Below are 15,639 nucleotides of genomic sequence, written 5' to 3' on the forward strand. Positions count from 1 at the left end.
GATGAAGCACATATTGCTTAAGTGACATTTTGATGCTTCATTTTAGTGGTCTCGCTTGTTAAGGTTCTCCAACCTTAATTGCTTATTTCAATCTTAAACTGCTGAATTCAGTGTTTTAATTGCTCCTTATTAGCAATAAGATGTAAAAGACAAAGCAGCCAGCAGTTCTCCAGCTAGCTTTTTTCCCAATTACATCTGTGTGTGTTCATCATGCACGGTTTGATTTAATAAAACACTTAATAGAAAAATGTGACAGATTGAAAATGATCTGTTTTAGGCTTCATATCATTTGGATGATATCCTTGGAAAGGAAAAAAATCTACGATATAAGAGCCTTACATTGCAGACTAACAAGCCATAAAATTAAATAAGGTCTGAGATTGGCAATGATTGGTTTCTAATTAAGCAATTGGGTTGGAATGAAAACCTGTAGCCACTGCGGCTCACCAGGACCGACGTTGCCTACCCCTGGTCCAGGGGGTACATCAAGAAAGCTGGATTAAGAAAAAGCCAGAGGTTACAAAGAAGCTCAGTCACTCTGCCATTTTTCCTTCCTGAGAAGATATGATTCCATCGTTTTTTCCATTCAAAGACCATGCAAGAGCAAAGACCAAGACAGAGCCACCTGGTAGTCTAAGTAAGATGAACTAATTATTACCCAGGTTGTCCATCCATCCATTATCCAACCCATTATATCCTAACTACATGGTCACGGGGGTCTGCTGAAATCAATCCCAGCCAACACAGGGCGCAAGGCAGGAAACAAACCCCGGGCAGGGCGCCAGCCCACCGCAGGGCACACACACAACCAAGCACACACCAGGGACAATTTAGGATCACCAGTGCACCTAACCTGCATGTCTTTGGACTGTGGGAGGAAACCAGAGTACCTGGAGGAAATGCACGCAGACATGGGGAGAACATGCAAACCCGGGTCTCCTAACTGCCGAGGCAGCAGCGCTACCCACTGCACCACCGTGCCACCCAACCCAGGTTGTATTCATATTATTTTGTCATCACTCACATTTGAACTCTGCTTATATTTTGAGCATGATATCTATAACACATAAAAATGTGTAACTTCTCACTTGCCTGTTGTGGTACTCTGTCTGTTTGCCTGAGGTAACATATATTAAAGGAAGTGGGGGGGGGGGGGGGGGGGGGGGGTAGCTGAACTACAATACCTGACAGTGTGGTAACAGTATGGTATTGGAGGCATTCTACATAACAAAGAGTGTAAAAGGGGAATATGGTCACCCTAGGATCCTACCTCAATATAAAAGCATTACAGGTGCCCTCTCTAACCAGAGGGGTGCTTACCCACCAAGTGCTCATCAATCACACCCTTGAGCACCTCCCACGCCTCTTTCACCACATCTGTCCTTTCATTCTCCTACCTTCCAAGCTCTTTGCAGCCCTGACTCCAAGCTTCCCAATATTTTGCCTGGAAGGGCTTTTTTTAAAAGACTTCTGGTCCCATTTGGAACTACCTATGAGTGGATCATTGACTCCAAGTAAAAGCCCCCGTCTGTGATACATAGCAGGGTCCCATTCATAACACACTGTACAGTATACACTGTGCACAAACAGATTTTAAGTAAAGAACTCAATCTCAGTTTTTTTTAAAAGTGCTTTGGAATGGCGTTTCATATACAACTACTTTATATAAACAAAAGGTTGTTTGTCTGACTGTGGAATAATATATACAATACATGAATACAAGTATCTGCTGCTTTATTAGGAATCCAGCCTTTATAAAATATACATGTATAATAATTCATATCAGGTGAAAGACAAGTAGATCTAATGCAATAGGGGCTAATTTCGCACTGCCATAGGAGACAAATACCATCTTTTATAACTTACTAAGCATAATTGGGGAGTGTATGGATACCAAAAACCCCAAAATAAAAATCTGTGTTACCCAGTAAGCTGAAATGGAGCTGTGCCCACGTATTCAGAAAGCATTTTTAGTATGGAGGTCAATTACATGTGGGTCACTTGGAAATCATATCACAGAGTTATTTTAAGCACTACTATGCCACTGAATGTTGTGATATTAAATTATGTCTAAATGTTGTCTTAGATAAATACTCAAGCATGTACTGTATATACAAATCTGAGAAACAAAAAGTGCAGAGCAAAAGCAGGGTTGTGCCAAGTTTTCTTTTTTTCATTTTCACTTCCAATGTTTATCTAGCAGGCGTCGTTCATCCCAACATGAGTGACGTTCCGCTCTCCATCTGCGATTAGTGAACTGATGTCACTTTCAGGGTTACTCACGGAGTTGAATTTTCACGGTTAGTCTTAAGAAGAGGAAGCTGTCAGAGGACAACAATGACACATTGAATAGGATGGTTCTGCACCACCTGCACGACTTCAGTTATTTATGGTAGGGTCAGCGGAAAAACATTCATTGGCATGCCAATGAAACTGGAGTGGACATCTTGAAATGGTAAGCAAATTTTATAACACTACTCAAACATGAAAAATTACCCACGGCTGACAGCAGTTACTGTGTATCATTATAATTTACAGGGCAAACGCACATTTCAGCATGCTGCACATCTCTGCCATGTAAACAAAACCCCAGATGTTCAATTGCTAAACATTCAAAATAAAGTATATTGTGGCATGCTATAAATGTCTTTGGCTTATCACAGTTTACTTTGTGAAAGCGGTTTGGGACACTTGAGTGCCTGCTTTACCCATAGGACACTGCTGTCCTTGTTAATCCGTAATCTTACTCTATAGTGGAATTAAGCAGGTTTAAGAATGGCACGACCCTGATTTTTATTCTTTTGCAATGATAATTCATTTATATAATACTGCCAAGCCTTATGGGCATGGGCGAGGAACGTTCCTTAGAATAACATAACTTCTTAAAGCTATGTCATTATGACAAGACGGGGGCCACTACCAGTTAGCAAGCTTTGCACATTATTGACAGCCCAAGAATGGCAATCAGGAGGATAATCAGATTAGATTAGATACACGTGGAAGTAAAATGTAGTAAAATGCACTTTACCACACAAATGGGTAAAGGTGGTTAATCCAGCAGGGGACAGGGGTTCAGCGTTGCTACTGGTAGGCTGGGGTGGGCAGCAGGATTTTATTTCACTTCTGTTTATTTTAGCAATTTGTTCTTATCCCTCATTGGTGTGATATTTTCTATAAATGTACTATTTTGTAGACTTTTCTTTATTATAGGTGCAGAAGTGTGCTATGAGTGAATTTCTTTTAATTACAGTACAGAGGCACTTGCAAATAGTAATAAAATCTACAAAATTGTCAGTTGTTCCAGCATTTAATAGCAGGCTTATGTGCCAAAACCACAAAAAGCAAGAAGTATCAGGCCAGGAAATGATGATTGAAGTACCGGGGCTGTGGAGATGTGCACCAGGCTAAAAATGAGATCTGCCTAATATCTGATCAGATAAAATAGAAATTAGTTGCCAGAAGGGGAATTCTTTTTAGTCACCAACTCAGACTTCTTAATTTAGATGGCACAGTATAGTGGGGAAGGTCTTGGGGAAACCATATTGGTGGCCAGACCAAGTCCATCAAACTATATGATATTAACAAGATATTTCAGCAAGAATTTTTGGATCTCTAATGCTTATTTAAAAAAATGGCTTTCTTGGGTACCTAACTGGATCTTAAACGTTAGAACACAAGAAGGTCACTAGAAGATGAAATGTCTCACTGGCAGTAGTATCAGATTGTGAACTGTCATGATTTTTAATTTTGTTTGACAGTTCCTTGGACAATAAAAACAATTTATACATCATGTTGGGTTTTTTGATTTCCCAGGAGTCCAATGGTCACATTTATCTTTTGTTTCAATGCAACTTGTCTTATATTAGTCATTTTTTGCTTGATCTTGCAGCATCATTTTGGTTCTTTTAGAATCACCACCATTCTGGGACTTTAGTGTTGACAGTTGCTATGTGGTTGTTAGGGATGACATCAGGGGTCACAAACAACATGACATCACAGGTCAAGGAATATAAAGGTCATCTCTTTATACTTCCTGGTTGACCAAGTTTGGATTCACTAAAAAGATTTAGTGTTTTGTTTGTTTGTTCATTTGACCGGCTCTTCGGTTTCTAAATCTTTTCTGTCTCTTACTACGATTTACATCTCTTACGCTGCTCCAGTTCCACTACGTGCATCATTCTGGCTTATGATTTATTAACGTTGATCCCTCACTAAAATTTTTTCTCTTACTTCTATGCTTAGTTTATTAGATTCTTACTCACCTGGATATGACATTAGCTTGATTTCTACCACTTTGCTCTTTCTCCTGCATCCGTTATTAAAAACGGCTCCTGCAATGCATAGTCAGTACTTCAGCATTAGCAGGATTCTGTTGGTATTAGTTTTCTACTTTTTACAGTTCTGCTCAGAAGATACGAATATGATATTTTCTGTTTCGTTTTTATATTTTTATATATTTTATATTTTATTCCATGATTGTCCATGATAATAGGAAGGCTTTTGCTCTTGTCTAGAGGGTCAACACTCATATCTTGCCTCTCCATTTTGCGTATTTGGTTGTTCATGGGCACCGGCATTTCATGTATCAGGTCACTAAGATGCTACATGGTTGCACACCACATGAAGCACATGCCCAGTGAAATGATATATGAGATAGCAGCTTACACAAACAAGATCTGAACTTTAGATAACAACAACAGAACACATTTCCAATTGTCTAGCACAAGAGCCTTTCAAGAAACAAAAAGAATCCTTGGGTTTAGTTTGGTATCGAATCAGTTTGGAACTTTCGCTACGCATTTTGGTTTAAGATTCTAAGTACACTTGATCTCTGTGTTTCAATTTTTAAGCAATTTTCCAAGCATTTTTTTCTGATTACGCCCTGAAACTATAACACTTCTCTGTCACTGTAATTATTAATTCTGCCCATTTGGACCTGACATCATTTCCAGTAGTGATGCAACCAATACATACTGTATGCCCAGTTCAAGTGAATCTCAAAAGTCCACAAATAATTCCGCCTACCAATGTGCCAGTGTGCCAGTGAATTCACAGTAATAGGAAAATGTATATAAGCAAATATTTTGAACTTGATACTATCGGCTCCAGCAGACCCCCGTGACCCTGTGTTAGGATATAGTGGGTTGGATAATGGATGGATAGACTTATTAGGCTGCTGTTATATTTCAGCCAGGTTTCCTCCCCGCATTTATTTTATGTCTTCCGTTGTTAAAATTCTAAGTGCAAATCATTTTTTCCCTGATTCACTTATAAATATTCTGAAGATGTACAGTGCCTATAAAAAAGTTCCCACCCTTTGTGAGTTTTCCCATTTTACTGTTATAAAACATTGTATCACAGCAGATTCATTTTTCACTTCTTTGACTCTGACCGACAGAAAAAGACTGCTTAAAGTCAAAGTAAAAACAGATCTCTGTAAAGTGTTCTACATTAATTACAAATAGAAAACAATACAAAGCAATCGATCAATTCAGTATTCACCGTCTTTAACATAACACACCTAAATCATCAATGGTGCAGCCAATTGGTGAACAGAAAAAGTTCAATGGAGATCACCTGTCTGGGGTTTCAACTTATTGTGCCATAAATGCTCCTTGTGTGGAAGGTCCCGCTTGGGGTGAGTCAGTATGGTACCCTAACCAACAAAATGGTGACAAAAGGACACTCCAAGCAATGCTGTAAAAAGGGGATTGAGTCCGGGGATGGAGACAAGAAAATCTCCAATCACTGAATATCCCTTGGAGTCCACTGAAATCCACCATTAAGAAACTGAAAGAGTATGTCACAGCTGTAAAGCTGCCTAGAGCAGGTCATCTGCACAAACTGAGTGATCATGCAAGTAGAAGACAAGTGAAGGAGGCCAACAAGACACATCTGAGAACTTGGAAGGACTTACAAGCTACATGGGCTGAAATGGAAGAGACAACAATTGCTGCCCGGGTGCTTCACCAGCCACAGTTTGATGGGACAATAGCAAAGAAAAAGCCACTGTTAAAAAAAAAAACACAAGTGACATCTTGACAGAAGGCATGGGGGAGACTGTGAAGTCACCTGGAAGAAGGTTCTATGGGCTGAGCTTTAAGCTGTCACACTAAATACTAAATGATTGGTGTAAACCAAACCCTGCACATTATCAAAAACATGCCATCCCTACTGTGAAGCATGATGGTGCCAGCATCACGTTGTGGAATGCTTCTCTGCAGCAGGCCCTGGAATGCTTATGAGGGCAGAGGATAAAATGAATACAACTAAATAAGGGACATCTTGGAGAAAAAGCTGATGCAGCCTGAAAGAAACCTCGGCTTTAGGAAGAGATTTGTTTTCCAGCAAGACAAAGACCCCAAAAATAAGGTGAGCGCTGCACAGGAGTGGCCAAGCAAGTACCTAGATCTCAATCCAATTTAAAAATTGTGGATGGATTTGAAAAAGACTGTTCACTTAGGATCACCATGCAACCTGACCAAGCTTGAGCAGAATGGGGAAAAATGGCAGCGTGCAGATATGCAAATCCAATATAGAGAGATATACCTGTGCGCTCAGACTCAAGGCTGTCCAGGCTTTCAAAGGTGCACCAACTAAATACTGACTTAACAGGGCGAATACTTACACAATCAATTATCGTGTGTTCATTTGTAATAAATTTGGAACACTTTGCAGAGATCTGTTTTCACTTCGATGTTAAATAGTCTTTTTCTGTTGATCAATATCAAAAAAGCCAAATTAAATCCATTGTGATTCAAAGTTGTATAACAACATGTGAAAACTTCAGGCGAAGATGAATACTTTAGATATTTATTTATTTATTTATAAAGCACTTTAAAAACCATATCAAGGCTGACCAAAGTGCTGTACAATAAAACCCAACATATCAGACGCACAATAATCAAAAGGGTAAAAGAAACAGAAACACATAAGAGCTGAAGAAATTCATAATAAAAAGAACACAGATAGTCAGCATATCATACTGGGTTAAAGGCCAGGGAGTAAAAGAATATTTTTAAATAAGATTTAAGTATATGGGCACTGAACAGGCAAGACAAATTCTGTCAAATGGTTCCAGAGCCCTTAGACCACAGGTGTCGAACTCCAGTCCTCGAGGGCTGCAGTGGCTGCAGGTTTTCATTCTAACCATCTTCTTCATTAGTGAGCCATTTTTACTGCTAATTAACTTCTTCTGCCTTAGTTTTAATTAACTTGACTCAGGCCCCTTAGTTGTCTCTATTTCCTTAATTACTAGCCAAACAATAATGAGACAAACAAGCCACCATATGACCAGCTCACCTGTGCCCATCACACAATATCTGAAAATAAAGAAAGGTGAAGGTCTCAGTAAGGTTGGTCTCTCAGGTCACCAAAACATTTTGATGGTGTTCTTAGAAAAAACAGAAAAAATCAACAAGTTTGGAAATATCTGCTGTGGCAGAATGAGAGCAGCAATAAGCCATTGAATTACATAACGGGCTTAATTAACAGCAAGGACCAGCTTCTCATTAAGAGACTGTTTGGAGTGAAATTGGTTGGAGTTTGAAATCCCAGTTTAGCTGGTCATCTGTTGGCTCGTTTCACGTCTCATTTCTGTTTGGCTGCCATTTAATGAAGAAACAAATCAATTCAGGAGGACTGAATCCTTCAAAACAGGGCTATTGAAATGAAGGGAAAAGGAGTTAATTAGCAGTGAAAACTGCTCACTGATTAGGAAAAGGGTTAGAATGAAAACCTGCAGTCACTGCGGCCCTCCAGGCCCGGAGTTCAACACCCCTGCCTTAGACTGTGAGATACTAAAGTAAAGCTTTTTAACAAGTTGGTTCAGTGATTTAGAATAAACCGGCAACTCTCAACAACTTAAGGTTACCAAATGTCTGGGATGCATGTTAGTGGGCAAATGCTCTAGGGGGCATCCATTATAAGTCCTTGTGAGAGTGAACACGTCTTAGGAGGACCAATATAACATACAGTACACTCTAGATATCCGTTAAAGTAACCTCAAAATGACGATAAAACAAATGACAGAGCAACCTGGAGAAGTCACGTCCCCGAGCCTCTTCAGAAGCTGCTACACTGAAAAAAAAATGTGATGATTCACACTTAATATGTTTAATCTGAACCAATATAATTGAAGATGTGAGTTCCAAAATCTGCTAATTACACCTTTTGGTAAAATTTAGTGAACACGTGATTGTGACTTTTCATGTAGTAGGTCATGCGGCAAAAATATATTTGAGCTTCAAAACCTGCTAATTGCAACAGTGTAGCGCTATAGTTTTAGGGATTTAGTTTCAAAATCTGATTACGGACCCAGATTTTCCTATTTATCTCCAAAATTTATCTTTTGTACTTAGCTGATTTTGGAACTGAGCTCTTCAATTCTTTTTAGCTTATTGATCCCACAATTTTTAAGTTGAGGCAAATCATTTAGAGTGATTGAGTGCAATTCACTTGTTTTGTTACTGAAGTAAATCTATTTTTTAAGTTGTTCTTCTCTTTTTTGGCAGTTGGAAAGCCATCAAACTGGAAAGTTCGACCGAAAGAATACTCAAATGGCCCCTCAAACACAGCACACGAACAACCTAAAATATTAAGTTAACTGAAATAGGATTTTTATGTTTATTCCCTCCACCATAACTTAATTTGGTACAAACAATTTTTTTTACTTTGATTGGGATCTGAAACCAAATATTTCAAGCTGCAACACTAAATGACTAATCTTAAGTTGCTTGTAAGAGAAAATTTACGTTGAATGAACAATATCAATGTTATACTTTTTTTCAGTGTACTGGACTTACACCTCGTTCCTCCTTCCTGTCAGAATGCTGCATTTAATGAACCGTACAATGTGGATTCTTTCAGTTTTCTCATATGTTGTATACTGGCAGGTCTATTTTTCATTGGACGCAGATAGGAAATTTGACCTTAGTGAAATTGTCTTTTTGAGGCTTTTGTCTTAGGCTGTGCGTGTTGTGTTGGGGTGGTGGATGGAATTGTTCATTTTGTATTTATTTGTTTTTGCTCTCTGGGTTTTATGGTGACCACAAACATCTGTATTTTGTGTCCTTTCCAACTAAGATTGGTTAAATACTAGAGAAAGTAATTGAGAGTTTTTGCTATTGAGTATGTTCTTGTTGTTATAAAATTTAGCGTTTAATGATTAAGACCTCAGTCCCCTTTTCGTCTACAATTTTTTATAATTCTACTAGCTGTCTCCTGCCCGCGTAGTAGTGAAACAGGACAAACTTTAAAAATCAATACACAAAAACGTATCGCTAGGTACACTCAAAACACAGGGGTAGACCGGCTCCCCACTCTTGATGTCACGCTTCCCCCTCCCCTCGGTCCGGAAACCTTTGTCGTGATTATATCGCTCCTGCAAGCGAACTATGATTCTTAGTGCAATGACAGAAGTCGCAAAATCAAAGGGAATGTTCAAGCAAATTATAGGAAAAAAAAAAAAAAAACAACCCATTAAGTAGTTCATCGTGAAAAGCGGATGGACAAACAGACAGACAGATGTTGGATTTTATATATAGAGAGAGATAGGTAAGTCAGGCATGTCATCGTGAATATTCACAAGGTTTGTAGAATCACAGAAATCCATTAAATTCCAGTTGGGAGTCTGTAGTGTAAAATAGTAGATGGGGATGCCTTGTGAAAAGATTTGAGAACCACCGATCCATTCATGCTAAGCAGAAAGCACCATCACAGCCAGAAACAATTAACACGGACCAAGCGCATTTTACTTGACAACATGGACAGTGGAACTAAAACCAGCAGCCTTCACTGGACCCGCACTGAGCAATTCCATAACCCTCACTCTGAACTCAGCTACTCAAATGGCTGACGTTCACGCATGATAAGGTAACCACTAAGAAAGCTTGAAGTGAAAAGAACTTTAAAATGACAGCAGGATTCTGTCGATTTGCATAAAAAATGAAGAAGCTCCAGAAATACTCTGTGATCGCTGAAGCAGAACAACGCTTGTATCAAAAAACAAATGACTGGGGGTGGTTTGTCCTGTGCTTTTTGTTGGGGGAAACAGAATGGGAGTTTAAAGACTGAAAGCAAATATAAATTATTACTTGTCCTTTTACTATCTTGTACAAATTACAGTGATAAATAGGATAAGCTACCAACCTACGTGCATTTCTACATCAGCTGCAGGCAATATAATGTGCCACATTTCCCAGATGGGACAGGAACATTTTTATGTACTCCGACTGTATTAATATGTGTTTATAATGAAGCAGGACAAGCATAATTCCAGCTGGCAAATCATTTTATTGTTCCTTTTTTTTTTTTACTTACACTTTCAGGATACTGTCTGCATCCAGGCTTTAATCCAACAGTAATATTATCAGTGATTTCAGAAGAATACATATTTTATTTTAAAAAATCTTGTTTAAAGAGTTCCCCACCAATAATACAGTAAGCTGCTAGCATAAAGTTCTGAAACTCACTTAGGGGTTGTGATGGATTGGGTGCCTATACTGGGAACACTGGATGCAAAGCTGGAAACAGCACCAGCTCGTCATGGAGTCAATTTGGATTTACCAATTTAGCTAACATGCACGTCTTTGGGGACCCCTGAAGAAATCCGGCACAAACGGAGGAGGACATGCAGACTCCACACAGACAACACCCATGCAGGTAATATACTGTAAACCCAAGTGGGAGAATCTCTCTCTCTTTAAAAATAAAGGCATCAGACTGGTGTTTAGAGCGATGCCATAGGGGAACCGATATTGGGTCCCAAAAGAAACATCCATATGAAGACTCCAGAAAGAACTTTAATTTAGATTTATATCAGGCTCCATAAATAGCCAGGAATAGATAAAAGCAGGTGGTGCAGTGGTAGTGCTGCTGCTTTGCAGTAAGGAGATTGTGAGTTCGCTTCCCGGGTCCTCCCTGTGTGGAGAGCACTTTGAGTAGTGAGAAAGGTGCTATATAAATGTAAAGAATTATTATTAAATGCTAACAGATTCCTGGCTTTTAAAGGACCCTCACTGCATACAGTCATACAGGATAAGTCGAGGTTTTATTGAGCTGTGGTATCCTGCTAGGTCACCTACTAGACCAGGGGTAGGCAACGTCGGTCCTGGAGTGCCACAGTATGTGCAGGTTTTTGTTCCAACCCAGTTCCTTAACGAGAACTCAATTATTGCTGATGAAGCACATATTGCTTAAGTGACATTTTAATGCTTCATTTTAGTGGTCTCGCTTGTTAAGGTTCTCCAACCTTAATTGCTTATTTCAATCTTAAACTGCTGAATTCAGTGTTTTAATTGCTCCTTATTAGCAATAAGATGTAAAACAGGGGTAGGCAATGTCGGTCCTGGTGAGCCGCAGTGGCTACAGGTTTTCATTCAACCCAATTGCTTAATTAGAAACCAATCATTGCCAATCTCAGACCTTATTTAATTTTATGGCTTGTTAGTCTGTGCAATGTAAGGCTTTTATATCGTAGATTTTTTTCCTTTCCAAGGATATCATCCAAATGATTTGAAGCCTAAAACAGATCATTTTCAGTCTGTCACATTTTTCTATTAAGTGTTTTATTAAATCAAACCGTGCATGATGAACACACACAGATGTAATTGGAAAAAAGCTAGCTGGAGAACTGCTGGCTGCTTTGTCTTTTACATCTTATTGCTAATAAGGAGCAATTAAAACACTGAATGCAGCAGTTTAAGATTGAAATAAGCAATTAAGGTTGGAGAACCTTAACAAGCGAGACCACTAAAATGAAGCATTAAAATGTCACTTAAGCAATATGTGCTTCATCAGCAATAATTGAGTTCTCGTTAAGGAACTGGGTTGGAACAAAAACCTGCACATACTGTGGCACTCCAGGACCGACGTTGCCTACCCCTGTACTAGACATTAAAGATTTTTGTTTCGTCCACCTTTTCAGGGCACAAAGAACCAACATCACGTGCAAAGAAACCCTTCCTAGAATGAAACAGAGCCCAGACACTGCTTCTTTAATGGCACTTCAAGGTTCTTTACAGGATTGTGCGGCTCCTTGTTGAACCTTCGCTTGACAGAGCACCATTTCATTCTGGGACGGGGTCTTTGCATATGAAGTTGGCTCTTTGTACTTTCTATGTAGAAGAAAAAAAAAAAATCTAATGTAAGGCAGGAAACCTAGCAGGCCACTAACAGGTTAAGACAACCTGAATTTAGAGCCTGAGTTATTGTATGCAGTGAGAGCGGTTTCAAAAGCATTACCAAGGCTGTTACAAATCTAAATAAATAAAGGGTTCTTTCCAGAACCTTCTTGTAGATGGGTCGTTTGGAAACCAAAAATGGTTCCCCCTATAGCATCACTCTGAGGAACCACTCTGGCACTGTTTATTTCTAAGAGTGTATGGGTGCCATTTCAGAATTAATATTTTTAAAAGTGTAACCACTATGCCATCTGAAGGCTTCACTGTTAATAACTTCTCTCCAATGTACATCCCAGCACTGAGGGACTTCAGAGCTGCTGTAGTTTTATTTATCAGGTGTTAAGGAGAGCAGCGCCTTTAATTGAAAAGGAAAAAAAAAAGATCAAACTTTTTTACTCTCAAAAAAGCTCAATGAACGTAATACAAATGACTTCTCCAGGTTATTACAATCGCTCCTTACTTAATTTATTTATTTTGGGAGGGGTGGCAGATTATTGTAAATATTGATAACCCTGCCTTAAACCTGTTGGCACCTTCTTTCCTGCTTTACATCCCATGTTGCCAGGAAAGGCTCTGCTCCCTGGCAAACTTGATTTGGATTAAGCCGTTTTGAGAATGTTACGTTATTTTGAACAGACTTAAAACTAATAAAAACAACTGCCGTCCAAAATGGTCAGATTTTTCAGAAAATGCAAAAATAACCAAAGCTGGCTGCATTTTTCTTTTTCTTTTTTTTTTGTAATAGGTAAACGTGAAAGATTCCGTAGAATGAGGCACTTTAATGAGAAAAACTGATACGCCTGAGGTATGACTTACAAAAATGAGTATCCAGTTTCTCAATGTGGGCTTTCCATTATAGGTCCGAGGAAAGATAGCAGTAAAAAAACTGACGGGCTCCTGAAACAAGATGTAAATATCAAACCAAGAATAGGAATGAATTTTTAAATAATAAAATTGGAAAAATTGTTGCTTACAGCCCCCTAGGGCAATGACTATTCATAACAAATATTTCTAACAAATACTCATCACATTGCGTGAAGACGGTGTGCCCCGTGGGTTTCCTTCCCAACCGCGGACTGATCGGTGACATCTCCGCCGGCGGGTGGGCGTGAGTGAATGCGCGACTGAGTGTGCGCTGTGACGGACGGACTAGCCACTCGCTCCGCAAAAACAAAGAATAAAGGATCGAATAACGAAGAAAGCGGTAAAATAAAGGATGGATGGATAGATAGATAGATATGGAAGGAGTCAAACTGTGAAATGCTACTTTCGCTGGATTGTGAGCGTCTCTTTAAACCCTGCATTTCTTTATGTAATACGAATATATCCGTCTATGTGCACACCCAGTTTTCATTTTTCTTTAAATCGTTTATCAGATTCGTGTTTATCATATTCACCTGCACGGACTGCAATACGGTACTGACAAACAAAAGGCAAACTGATAATAAAGTACCCGATAACCGAAAGGACCGCCTAGTGCGAGGCAAGTCGTCTCAGGTGGTGAATTAAAGTCGCCCATTCTGAAGAAGGGGCGCAGCTTAGAAAGCACGCTTGAGTAAACGGGCGTTAGTTGTAAATAGATAGATAGATAGATAGATAGATAGATAGATAGATAGATAGATAGATAGATACTTTATTAATCCCAATGGGAAATGGGTACCGGAGCGGACCTGCTGTAAAAATCTGACCGGTCGGCGTTTCCTTCCAAACAATACGGGTTCTGCATTGTGTGATCACCAGCAATAAATCCATAACGTCCAATAAGGGCTTATTACCTACACGTCTTAACACCTATAATGACTTAAAATCACCTTATGGAGAAAAAACAAACCTCGATTTGTAAGATAAATCCTAAATATTTTTCTTCATTCTGTTATTTTTGAAATTAATAATTCAAGATGACAGATTTGTAAAACCAAAAATGTTTAATCGCTGCTTAATAATCAAAGCGTTATACAGTACGTCTTAAATCTTTGTGCTCGGAGTCGGTATGAGGTCGCGGAGTTCCGCGCGTATCCAGCTTAGCGATCTGTCAAAGGCCACTTCTTCCCCTGTGAAGAAGTCCGCTTGAACGTTAGAGGAAAAAAAAATCTATAATAAAATAGCATAAAATTATACTTTCTAGCTAAACTCTTTTTGCACTTCACGTTAAAATATGTTGTTTTGTTTTCTCTTACAATAAAAGCATTAATGCAAAAGGAAATTGTTTGTTTTGGTGGTAAAAATGATAAAATGAAACGCTTTTTGCAAAGCAGCTAAAATGCAAAAGAAAAAAAGGAAGTAAAAATAAGGCAGCGCTTTTCATCATTGGTAGAGACGGCAGTGCTATTAAGGTAGCGCGCTGGTACCTGCTATTGTCTCCTTAGGATTCCTTTCCAGTTATTGCTGTCCTCTTGTCAAAGGCGAGATCTCCACGCACTAAGAGAATTACCAGACAAAAAGTAATTTATAAGCCGTTCTTCCTGACCTTTGTCTTAAAATGGGTAGCCATCAGAAAGCCGGCGTGAGTGGAAAAACACCGGCCAGCCCTCACTTGCTGTTTAATAGGATCTCGTTATCATCTAAAGGGGGCAGTCAAGTGCGATCATACAAGCCTGTCGCTCATCGCGCGTGCAGTTTTACTTTCAATTTCTGAACATCGCCGCGCAAACCTGTCAAGGCTTTTTGAGCTTCTTTTTTCGGTGGCAGCTTTCACGGCAATTGAAATAGACGCAGCGAGAACCCCGTATCTTATCAGAAGCGCCGGAAATGGCAAACACATGGGATCAATCATGTCTGTAATGCTTTATTTTCATATACGGTAATAATTGCTGAGTGCTTCACTTATACTTGCATGTTCGTTGATGCGGTTGTTGTACTTGATGAGCTGCAATTAAAAACGGAAAGCTCGTGTTAAAATATCGGACCACAAACTAAAGTTAGCAAGGATTCAGACTGCGTGGCTAGATACGCATAATATATATATATGTGTGTGTGTGTGTGTTTATCAGCACGGTTAAGGTAGCAGCACTTGGTCCAGAACTGTCAAAAAGGAAAATAAAAACACAGTCTGAAGTGCACGCTTCCTGTAGAGGTTTCAAAGACTTGCAATCAGGCAGTTCGACCTCTTGTGAGTATATCCTGTTAAACTGCCATTTACTGTTGTTCAAGATCTGCTTCTACCTTCAGACCCAACTGGAAAAAGAACATTTCAGTGAGTGGATGAACAAAACCTCCAAAGCTCTTCCTGTACAATTTTAAAATCCTTACAATTGTCCCATGTCACCCACAAAAGAGGCAACTTTTCAGGACCTATACATATGTCAGCATTGGTGTACTGTATGCAGTTAAAGTGCAAATGTCCATATTTACGAAAATAGTTTATGATTTAAATGATACTGCTGAAATAAATGGAAGTTACATTTTTGGTCTTAGATTAAAAACAGCAATAAATTAAGAAGTACTCAAGCTAAGTCTA

At 39.1% G+C, this 15,639-nt stretch overlaps 1 protein-coding gene across 2 annotated transcripts in view; it reads right to left on the reverse strand.

Annotated features, from left to right (window-relative positions):
* The window catches only part of slc6a6b (solute carrier family 6 member 6b), a 131,470-nt gene extending 116,617 nt beyond the window's left edge, over positions 1 to 14,853 (reverse strand). For both annotated transcript variants that reach the window (XR_007933912.1, XM_028825114.2), the window contains exon 1: positions 14,531 to 14,853. The gene's annotated coding sequence lies outside the window, so the exon portion shown is untranslated. The remainder of the gene's footprint in view (positions 1 to 14,530) is intronic.
* Positions 14,854 to 15,639: the final 786 nt, after the last annotated feature.

This window comes from Erpetoichthys calabaricus, chromosome 18 (genome assembly GCF_900747795.2).
Source record: "Erpetoichthys calabaricus chromosome 18, fErpCal1.3, whole genome shotgun sequence".
Classification (NCBI taxonomy): domain Eukaryota; kingdom Metazoa; phylum Chordata; class Cladistia; order Polypteriformes; family Polypteridae; genus Erpetoichthys; species Erpetoichthys calabaricus.